Genomic DNA, 12424 nt, shown 5'->3' with positions numbered 1-12424 from the left:
CATGAATATAATAGTAAAACTTTCTAGACAAATATGGATTTAAATACTTCAAGGACCAAATAATATCCTTTTTTATACACAAGCTTAAACTCGTCATTTCTAGACTTTGGAAATTTGACAGCAAAATTGTTTTTCAGCCTGTAGAGGCTAGCTTATAAAATGTTTTAAAATAATTGCTTTGTAGTCATAAAATATTTTTGTTATATGCAAACAGGACACAAATCAACAAGCTACCAAATTTTAAGAAGCCAAATTTTTCCACCCCAACATTGCCATGTTATTTCTAGTCTCCACAAATTATGAGCCATGTGCTAGGGATAGTGATCATTTAACAGAGATTATGTCATGTCTCTGGCATTTCACTATAAGAAGATATATTTATCTTCCTATGAATTTTATAAAAGTAACTTTTACATTCTAAATATTGAAAATACTTATCAACTATGCATTTTAATATTAACATGTTTTAATCTTTCAGACAAATGCATTATATAGTTTACTTGCATAACATATACATATACTTGTTTAAGAGTTGTATGTTTTTCTGACATATCAAAATAGGAGCTTAGTTTGAAATTTTGAAATAAAGCAATATGAAACACTTCAATCAGTCGTAATGTGATATAGAAATTATTAACTGTTATTTTCATTAAATCAGCATTGCATTTTTTTTTTTTTTGGTCGGTTGTGGGGCTTGAACTCTGGGCCTGGGCACTGTCCCTCAGCTCTTCAGCTCAAGGCGAGCGCTCTACCACTTGAGCTACAGCGCCACTTCCGGTTTTCTGGTGGTTTATTGGAGATAGGAGTCTCACGGTCTCTCCTGCCCAGGCTGGCTTTGAACCGCGATCCTCAGATCTCAGCCTCCTGAGTAGCTAGGATTACAGGCATGAGCCACCAGCGCCCGGCTCAGCATTGCATTTTATTGTCTTAATTGTTTACTTTTCTTTCACAACTCACAGTCCTGTGGGTTATGAACTTTGTATTTCTAAGGGAAGGTTAATATTTTCTCTATTTTGTCTACAGGATGAAAAAAAGTATTAAAATGCTATCCAGAGACTAAAAGGGATGAGTAAATTCATTTTCATATTTGATTGTGCCAAGGTTTGTCCAGGTGAACTACACAAATGTATTAATGTCCACAGTACTGCCAAATGTTTAATTATTAACAAGACTAGCTCCTCAGTTTCAGTTCATGCCCTACAGAGCAGTTTTGTAAGATTCATGAAAACTTAGTGTTGTAACATATTCACAAACATCCTAGAGGCATGTCTTGAACCAAGAATAAGGCAAATACTAACCAAAATAACTTTCATAAGACCAGACCAAGGTTTATAGACACAAAAAGTCAGGCTATAGTGTGGTCTGCCAACTCAGCAGACAGCATGTAAGATTTGAGGCAGATGACCAAGATGTGTTCGCATTTGGTCATATCAGCACAATATGCATGATAATCTATCATTCCTACATGTCAATGCAAATACTCAAACAGCAAAAACTGCCAAAAAATAGCTACAAAAGTACTTAGGGACACATTTTTTTTTATTTCTTGCTATTGTTTCTAACGTATTTATAATGTAGCATGTGAATATTTTGTTTCTTTGTAAGTTCCTCCCCCACAGTATAATACCTGTTTTCACTGTATTTTATGTCGGTGCCCTGCATCTTGTATATACACTTCTCTAATTCGAGGATGGGAAGGAAAAATAAAACAAAATGCTTAAATAGGGATAAAGGTTGAACCATTATAACAATGAGATGTACAAGACACTATGTTGAAAACAAACTTTACAACTTAGGGGGAGGGGGAGAAGGGAATTGGGGAGGTGGGAGGGAAGTGATGGTGGGGAATAACAAAGGAGGAGGCAACAATGCTTGATAAGAAATGTACTCATTACCTTGCTCATGTAACTGTAACCCTGCTGTACAGTATTTTTACAATAAAACACGTACCAAAGAAAAGAAAGAAAGAAAAAAGTATTATAGATTTTCCTGTCTTTATTTTATTATTACAAAAATTCTTTAATTCTCTTAAACTTAGCAAACAAATTTGTTTGTCAGGACTATTAACTTTAGTTAATTTCAGTAAACTTCTGAAAAAAGTCCCAAATCATTCCTAAAGTGACAAAATAAAAGATCATTCTGTTTTCTGGATTTATTATGCTAAAACCATCTGTAAAGTCTTACGTATGCCAAAGAGTTTTGTGATAAATATACATCAACAGTTGTCTCTTATGAACTTGTTGGAGATTATGAAATTACTATTTCTTATTATCAATTGTGTTGGTCCTAGGGCTTGAACTCAGAGGTAGGGCCCTTTCCCTGAGTTTTGTTTTGTTTTGTTGCTCAAGCCTAGCACTCTACCACTGGAGCCACAGCTCCACTTTTGGCTTTGGTAATTATTGGAAAGTAAGAGTCTCATGGACATTTCTGTCCAAGCTGGTTTCAAAAGTCTATCCTCAGATCTCAGCCTCCCGAGTAGACAGTATTACTATCATGAACTACCAGCACCCTGCTGACATTAAAGGTTTCTTAACACTACTTTGTGTCTCATATCAATGTCAAAAATCACAATAAAAATTTATTTTGTTTATATAACACATAGATGACATGAGTGAAAATGGCCTCTAACGGGAAAATTTAGGATTTTGAGTATTCTTTTCTATCTTCTATTTAATAGATGTGTCTCCTAATAAGACACTCATTCCTGACAAATATTGAACTGTGGTAGTAAAGATGACTTAATTTGTGTGTAAGTTTAGTCAATAATCGCAATAGTCTTAAACACAAATTAAATCTAATGCATGAGAAACTCAGGTATGTAATTTACTTAGATCTTAATGTTGGACCACAAAAAGTGAAATGCAATCTTAATTTACCATGGAAATAGGAAATGGAAGTCCAGTTAAACTTGTCTATGGAAATAGGAAATGGAATTCCAGTTAATTTGTCTGTATTATACCTGGGATCTTTACAAGGCAGTAAGAAAATCATAATCCTAGAAACATTTTCCTTTTCTCATCAGAAGGTAAATTATGACTAAAAGAAGAAATTAATTGCTATTGGATCTACTATGTACCAAATACAGAATAAATATTCTCTTTGCATCCTATATCATTTTCCCAATAAGCACATCCATTTTATAGACAAAGGGAACTGAGACTGAGATGTGATAGTGCAAAGACACACCAAGACCAGAAATGAGAGTGATGTCCTAATATACCTAACTCCAAGGTTTACTCATTATTTCTGCTAAAGTACACTTGTTTAAAGTCTATAATAAGTTAGTGTTTGTGCTTCTCTACTTTCTGCCAAGGTTCACCTGTACAAAAAGAACATTTCCTAAGGCTTTTTTTTTTTTTTTGGTCGGTCGTGGGGCTTGAACTCTGGGCCTGAGCACTGTCCCTCAGGTTTTCAGCTCAAGGCGAGCGCTCTACCACTTGAGCTACAGCACCACTTCTGGTTTTCTGGTGGTTTATTGGAGGTAAGAGATTCACAGACTTTCCTGCCCGGGCTGGCTTTGAACTGTGATCCTCAGATCTCAGCTTCCTGAGTAGCTAGGATTACAGTGAGCCACCAGTGCCCGGTTAAGCCTTTTATATAAAATTGTCTATGGCAATAGTTCAAGTTACACTGATTTATACACTATACATTCACATTACCAGTGTTACCATTTACATTATGTCATTGTACAGAAGGTATTATAAAATTGTCTTACTGATACATTACAATGTAGACTTACCTTCATCCATTTTATATTTCTCTACAATGTTTCTCCTTAAGAACTTTATTATCATTATTAACTTCAACATTATCATCACTGTCTATTATCCAAATCAACCAAATACATTTAGCTATCAATCTGCTTTCTGGTTCTTCCCAAATCATATTTCACTTTCTGCCTCCATTTTTCTCAAATGTTTTCATACTCCCAAATCACCTCTCTTTCCTTCCCAACCAACAATTCCTCTACAGAGAAGTACAGAACCAACCCAGATGCCTATCAGTAGATGAATGGATCAAGAAAATGTGATATATGAATTATATGCCTCCACCAGAAAGAATGACACTGCCCCATTCTTAAAGAAATGGAAAGACTTAGAAATAATCATATTAAATGAGGTAGGGGGAGAGGATGGGAAGGGATGGGAAGAGGAAACAAAGGAGGAGGCTACAATGCTGATAAGAAATGTACTCATTATCTTGCCCATGTAATTGTAACCCCTCTGTACAGTATTTTCACAATTCATATTAAATGAAGCCAGACCCAAAGAAACATAGGCTACAATGGCTTCCCTCATTTGTAATACTTAGTATATATCTAGGATAGTCCTAGCAGAGGATCACAATAGCTCAATAGTAATGTACATATGACCGTATAAACTGATGCTAATCAAAATTTAGGGGGGAGGTGTTTGTTAATGTACGGTGAATTTATTTATTTTTTCTTTCATTTTTTTCCTTTGATTTATCCCGTGTTGTCACTGTTTTTTATTTTGGTACCCTGTGTCTTGTATTTATGATTATCTGATTTGGGGAAGGGAAGGGAAATCACAAAATAGTGAGACAATAAAAAGAAAAAATAGGAGGGCTAGGAAATGTGGCTTAATGGTAGCGTGCTTGCCCAGCATGCACGAAGCCCTGGATTCAATTCCTCAGTACCACATAAACAGAAAAATCCAGAAGTGAAGCTGTGGCTCAAGTAGTACAGTGCTACCCTTGAGCAAAAGAAGCTCAGGGATAGTGCCCAGGCCCTGAGTTCAAGCCTCAGGACTGGGAAAGAAAAAAAGGAAGGAAAGGGAAGGGAAGGGGAGGGGAGAGGAGGGCAGCGGAGGGGAGGAGAGGGGAGGGGGAGAGCAAAGAAAAATAGGAATATGTCAAAGGAGTCTATATATATTTAAAACATAAGTGTATATTATAAGCAAGTCCATGCCAATCAGCTTAACAACTTAGATAAAATGAGCCAAAAATATACAACATAAATGAAATAAGCAACCAAAATATAACTACTACAGAAATTAAACTTACTATTCAAAATTTCTCTCAAATGAAACACCAAGCCTACATGGCCTCATTGGTAAAAAATTCTTTCAAACCTTTAAAGAAATAAAGAACATTGACAGGTGAAGGACCACACGCACTCGTGTGGTCACACAGGAGCGCGTGTGGACCACACACACACGCACACACACATATAAAACATAACAAAATATACCACACCATTTGAAAACATTAGAGAATGAGAGAAAATATGGGAATATAAATTTAGGAAGTGACTTGTTTAGAGCATACCATAAACATGTATAGAATCACAACAATGAAATATTCTCATATTATTAACGTATACTAATTAAAAATAAAAATCAGAAAGAAGAATTAAAATACATTAATTGCATATAAACTCTTTCAGAAAGGGGAAGAGAACATATTTCCCAATGTATGAAGATACAGTAATAAAGTAATGAAAGTAGAAGAATTATTAATAATAAAAATAAACTTACACATACATAATTAAATGATTTATTAACAAAAAATGGTAAGACAAATCAGTGGAGGAACAACTAGTGCTAGAACAACTGACTAGCCATAAGAAAAAACACACACCTAAAAACCTATGTCATTCTGCAAACAAAAGTCAGCTTAAAAGTTAGAAATGAAAATTATAAAACTTCCAAAAGAGTGACTGGAGCAAATGTAGGTGAACCTGCTCTTATGAAGTTATCAGTTGTGTATAGAAAGGCTCGAATACAAAAGAAAAATCAGTAAATTAAGTTCAGAAAGATTTTTAAAAATTATTTCTATCAGAGAACACTTAATGAAATTAAAAGGAAAATTACAAACTAGTAGAAAATATTTGCAAAACGTGTCAAACAAATGAACTTTTATCTAGAATGTATAAAAAATTACTACAACTCAATTTTTTAAAGATTAATACAGTTAAAAAAAGAAACAGCAGGGGCTGGGAAATTGGCTCAGTGGTAGAGTGCTTGCCTTGCATGCCTGAGGTCCTGGGTTCGATTCCTCAGCACCACATAAAGCAAAAAGAAAAAAAAAAGCCGGAAGTGGCGCTGTGGCTCAAGTGGTAGAGCGCTAGCCTTGAGCTGAAGAGCTGAGGGACAGCACCCAGGCCCAGAGTTCAGGCCCCATGACCGGACCCAAAAAAAAAAAAGAAACAGCAAAATATTTTAAAAGTATTTTAAGAGAGTAGTTTGTAAATGGATGACAATGAAATAATGTTACACACCATTAAAGTAGCCAAAATTGAAAACTAAATATAACAAGTATTGCCAGTAGAAATGTAAAATTGTACAGTCACTTTAGAAAACTGAAGTAGCTCTTACAAAGTTATCTAACCAAGCCATTCTATTTCATCTTATTATCCAAGAAATTAAGGTATACATCCATGCAAAGATAAATGCTCATAGCAGCCTCATTTGTAAGAAAAATAAACTAGAAAGTGTCTAACTAACACACACTTCTCCAGTAAAATATCAACCTCAACAAATATGCATCAATCATTCTATAACACCAAAACTCAAGTTAGCAGCACAAATTCCTAAATTAGGGTATTATCCCAGAGAGTGAAGACAAGAAATATACTAGACACATATTTGATGAACAGAAATTTTTTTTAAAAACAAGATATAATATCTGTGTTTCTGAAGATAACTTAGCACAAGATAATTGTAATATTCCCTCAGGATAAAAAAAAAAAGAAGATAGGCTTTTTTTATGGCATTGATCTAAAAATAGAGTCTCAACAACCTTGTAAATTAATCTTTTTTGATATAACTGCTTGCATTCTGTGGAAACTTCCAGCAAGAAATATTTAAGTAATGTATATATATATATATAAAGATATTGAAATATTTTATATTTACTGGTAATAATTTAACTCACATTTTGATACTTTGGAACTGGCAAAATTTTGGTGAAATATTGATACCAAAATTCTAAAATAATGTAAAATATATACTTCTAACACATATAAAGCTATGTGTTGAGCTGGGCACAGGTGGTTTATACCTGTAATCATAGCTACTAAGGAGCCTGAGATCTGAGGATCATGGTTCAAAGCCAACTCGGGTAGGAAAATCTGTGAGACTCTTATCTCCAATAAACCACCAGAAAACCAGATGTGGCACTGTGTCTCAAGTGGTAGAGTGTAGCCTTGAGCTGAAGAGGTGAGGGACAGTGCCCAGGACCAGAGTTCAAGCCCCACGACTGACCAAAAAAAAAAAAAAAAAAAGCTATGTGTTGAATGTGATATGTAGAGGCAAGATATAAAATAAATTTTATTGATATTTGAACAATTTTAATAGGCAAGATATAAAATTAATTTTATTGATATTCAAACAATTTTTATAAACTGAATAGTTACAAAAATATTTGTAGCAATCTATAACTTTACATTTTCCTGAATTATAGAAAGATTATATTTCATACCTTACAGATCTGTTATAAAATAATGGGTAGCTCTGCACAATTGGTGCATTGTTGGTACTGCTTTATATATTTGAGAGCACTACTCAGCTCAAATAACAGCTTTGTTTCCCCTTCTCTATCTGTATTTAATCCCTGCAATATTAGGAGGAAATTTATTTAAGAACACTATAAAAATATCAGGCCTATCTTCTTGGTTAAAAACAAGTTCAAAAAGCAGCTTTTAGGGGAAATATTCAAATTTATTAGAAACTCTTAGAAAACTGCCCCCAAGTCCCACATTGTTTCCAATACAAGTTAAGAAGAATTTTTCTCCAATGGGCATTGAATCACTTTAATGTTGACCCTTGTGCAGATCTATCCCACCTTCAAATGTAGACAGTAAATTCAACTTTACTACAGTACTATAAAAATGTGAAAGAACCATAATAGTATCTAAAAAGGGGGAGCACTAGCACTACATTAACAAAAACAGTATATGAATACTAATGCAAAAATTTTTCATGATAGTTTGCCTAGTTGCCAAAAGAGCTACAGTAATTATTTTGTCATAATGTGTAAGTTATCTTGAGGTAGCTGAGATTATTACGACGTGGGGTTCAAAATAAGTTCTCAAAGTGTCCTGGTTCTTCAGATGTTTTTCAATATTAACAAATCATCAATACACAACCTTCACTATAAAGCACTATCTGATTATAAACTTATCTTACTGAGAATAAACATCAAGAAATGGTTTTATGTCTTTAATAACTCAACTTTTTTGGTTGGCATCCAACATGGACCCACCTTGTACCAAATTCCATGTTGGAGTGAATATATGACTATCTAGCAAAGCACTCAAACAGAATCAATAGTTTTACTTCTTTTTTCTCTTACAAATCATGACCAAATTTTCAAAGTTGAGAGTAAACCAAGATCAAATTTAGACATGTTCTTTGAAATTAGTGAAAATGAAACACTTCAGTACCAGACAAAAGCCCTGATTTTAAGAGTAGGTTCTTGCCTTCCCTGAAATGCCTAGCTCAGGCTGTGTATTTTTATGCCTGCAGATATTGGCATGTTTCACATTTAAGATTATGACACATCAACTTATTTTGAAATTTTGAAAAACCTTCCACTGCGCATGTTTCAAGTGCTTCATGACTATCACTGATAATTGAGCAATTAACTTGAAATTACCAAATGTGCTGTGATGGCACAATATGTAGTAAGCAACATGAAAGAATAAGTAACAGAAAAACTTGGTATAGTGAGGGGAAAAAAGCAATAAAGAGTAAAATCATCCATAATAATAATAATACTAAGTAAGTTTTAATAGTCCCAGGTCTCAGTGGCTTAATTATGCCAATAAAATGGTTTAATGTAACAAATCCTGAGTATTACTAAATTTTTAGAGCAGTTTGTTCTGGTGCTGCAGAAAGAATCTTCTTCTATCTGGTCTTGTGTAATACTCAGGGATTAGTCCAAATAGTAAGTAGGGAGTTTCATTTGACAACCAGCACAAAACAATTAGGTAAAAAAAAAAAAATCTTGACAGGCAGAATCTTAAGAAATACAGGCTTGCAAAAAATAGTGGTAAGGTCTTTCTTTTGGTGTAATACAGACAGAACAAAACTCTAGAGCTGAAAATGACCTCCAGAAGGCATCAAGTGTGCAAATATATTCACAAACCAAAAATTAAAACACGTTTTGACATAAGACAGAGAGATAAAACTCAGCTGGAAAAACCAGAATGTGCTTTCACTGCTTATCTCATCAAGAGGTCTCTAGGCCTTTCTGGGTAAAACTATAAAGAGTAGCTTTGGGGGGCTTAAATATAGGCAGTAAAACAAATTCTATAAACCTATATCCCACCTCCTTTCACTGGCAGGCCATTTTAAAGGTTTGAGAGAGAAACCAACAATTTAGAAAGTAAGAGATGGAAAAGAGATTCAAAACTACAGCAAATAAAGGACACTATTAAAAACATTTTTCCCCTGAAAATCCCATCAATATTACTACTTCAAAACACCACTAGGAGATTAAAATGGGCTAGGCTGTCCTTTCACATATAAATTAAAAACAGAATGTAGAGAGAGAATAAAGAACAAGTATCTAAGAGCACTAGTATATAAAACTTAAAAGCTTAAATGTAATGGATATACACATTCAGATTAGCAAACTCCTTTCAATTAAAGTAGATTTCTGGCCACAGTTCACAAATGTATAGTAACTGTGTGTATTAATGTAGGTACTTCAAATGTCAGTATATCTCTAATTAACATGAGCACACAACTGTAAAACTGAGAAGGCACAATTTTAAATTCCTTACATTCCCAGCATTAATGCTTTCTTTGGGCAGCTCCCGTTGTCATGGAAAATGGCATTCAAGACCTATTTGTGGATTTTCACAGCTCATCTTTTTTATTTACCTGCTCTATGTCAAGATTAGCCTGGAATAATATTTTTTAAAGATAATGCATTTAGACCTACTTTAAAAAAAAATCACTGATGCTCTTACTAAAAGAGCTTTGATCTGGGCTATGCTCAGTTTGAAATAGATTTCTCTCCATTATAAATCACCACAAAGACATGGATTCATGATTCTTTTTGTTTCCTAAAACAACTCTGAGATTCAAAAACTTTCAGTGCTAGCATGACATGTGGCAATTTAGAAACAGAAGAATGGGAAAATGTCAGGGAGGACCAAATCTCCAGGAATATGAAGAAATGAAATGGTAGTAAACTCTCTGCTATCTCTTATTCCACCTTAAACTTTTCAAAAAAATTTGTACAGCAATCAAGCAAACTTGAGATAGTGATAAAAACAACAGAGAGAGAACTGAAATTTGCTCTGAGAGAGGACATCGTGATGTTATGGAAAAAGCACTGAATTTACAAAACAAATCAGGTTTGAGGCCTGCTGCTCTGCAAGCATAATTCCTATTCAATTCACTGGGTTTTTATAAAATTTAGCAATGTAAATGTTAGTCTAACAACATAAGGTACTATTATTACGATTACTTCCAGCCTGGGACTTTTTTGTGCCAGACAATAAAATACCAGTTTTTGGAGGTTCCTATTAGAGACCTCAAACTGAAACAGAATTTTGGTAAAAAGGGATTCATTTTCAAATTATTGAAGTGGCATGGCTAACCTAGAAAAGCAAGGTATCTATTGAATTACCTTTTGTTTTTGTGGTTGTATTGTTTTGTTTTGTTTTGTTTTATAAATTATTCACTACTCTGGTAAAACTGAGAGTCAGAATTACATAATTATTTTTTCTTTAAAGGCAAAATTTTAATCTTGCCTATTAACACTCAAAACAGTCTTCTTATACAATGCCACTTTAGGAAGAGAGGTGGTTTTTATGTTTTAAGAAGGAAAAATAATGCTTCACTAAAACAAGATATAGTTTCTAAAGAGAAAGTCACTTCCTTCACAGTTCCTCTTTTGACCTGGGTAGATGTGAGTAGCTAGATTCCAATCGGTTCTCACACACTCTTGGTGTGGCCCATTCATTATGGATGTGCAAAACAATATCCCACTTTCCTTATCTCACAGACTGGCTTCTGCATATCTTACTAAGATGTTTCCCTTAAGCCATTAGGTATAACTTTCTGTCTTAGACCATATAGCAAATAAGCAGTTGCAGGACATGGACTTTAAGGTTCATTATAAAAGCCATTGTCACTGACCCCATTGGCTTGTTCTTAGGTTTGACAAGATTAGTACTTCTATTGCTTTATCTGCCTCATCATTCAGTGTAAGTGGTGAACAATTTTCACAATAAATGAAAGAAATAGAAACTCAACATTCTGGGTGCCATGTCAGTTTCATCTCACTTAATTTAGTCATAGCATCCCATACTATCTCTTTATCACAAACGTCATGCAGTCAGGAGATAGTCTGAACAAAGCTTGAGATTACTGACTCAAAGAAGACCAAGGTCCATGTCTTAAACTGGAATATGCTCGTCTAGAAAATAATTTATTTAGTCTTATTGGACTAACATGACTTCAGTCTCAGTAATCAGACAAAATCTGACTTAGTAGTATTTTTGAGTTGCTTCAGGTAAACTTCATAAATAACTATATGTAACTATATTGACAGTGGCTCTTCTAATCTTAGCATTGTTCTTTGTTAGAACACAAGGAAATTTTTCAGATAATTAAATCACCTTCATTCAAAGCTAGCCTAAGTGTGTCTCACTGAAGAATTTAGGAAACAATGCTTTTGAATGATAAGAAATTATGTTTTAATGCCATGTGGTGGAATGATGGCGATTATATTAGTCACTTTAAAGCTTTTAATCATCCTAAAAAATAACTTGCTAAAGAGAATGAATGATAAGAAGGAAAAGAGAAAGGATGTTTTGGATTTTGGTTTTTGTTTTTTTCTAAAAAAAAAAAAAAAGACAAAGCAACTAAGATAAGATTTGCACAGCTCAAAATTCCTTTGACTAGCTGGTGCTGGTGGCTCACGCCTGTAATCCTCAGGAGGCTGAGATCTGAGGATCATGGTTCAAAGCCAGTCCAGGCAGGAAGACTCTAATAAACCACCAGAGAACTGGAAGTGGTGCTGTGGCTCAAGCGGTAGAGCATTAGCCTTCAGCTGAAGAGCTGGGGGACAGCTCTGAGGCCCAGAGTTCAAGCCCCACGACCAACCAAAAAATAAAAAAATCCTTTGACTTAGATTTCTAACAGGATAAGCTGAGCTCCTTAGAATTCAGTTTTCACCAAGAGCTCTTCAAAGACAGTTTTTTTCCTCTCTTCTTTGCCTCCTAATCCTTACCATTATGTCTTATACAAATTAAAAGCTTATATTCAATCTAAATGAATCATACAGTTTATAAAATTGTGAGTTTGAAGCAAGAATGAAGTCTTCAGATAATAAAATATAAATTGAGAGTTTCATTTAAAGTAACTATTCATTCTTGAAGTATTAAAAATATACAAAATGTACAAAACTATATATTAAACATGCACAACTATTTTCTAAAAAA

This window comes from Dipodomys spectabilis, unplaced genomic scaffold (genome assembly GCF_019054845.1).
Source record: "Dipodomys spectabilis isolate Male_0828 unplaced genomic scaffold, ASM1905484v1 ptg000145l, whole genome shotgun sequence".
Lineage (NCBI taxonomy): Eukaryota > Metazoa > Chordata > Mammalia > Rodentia > Heteromyidae > Dipodomys > Dipodomys spectabilis.
This window is presented reverse-complemented; position numbering follows the sequence as displayed.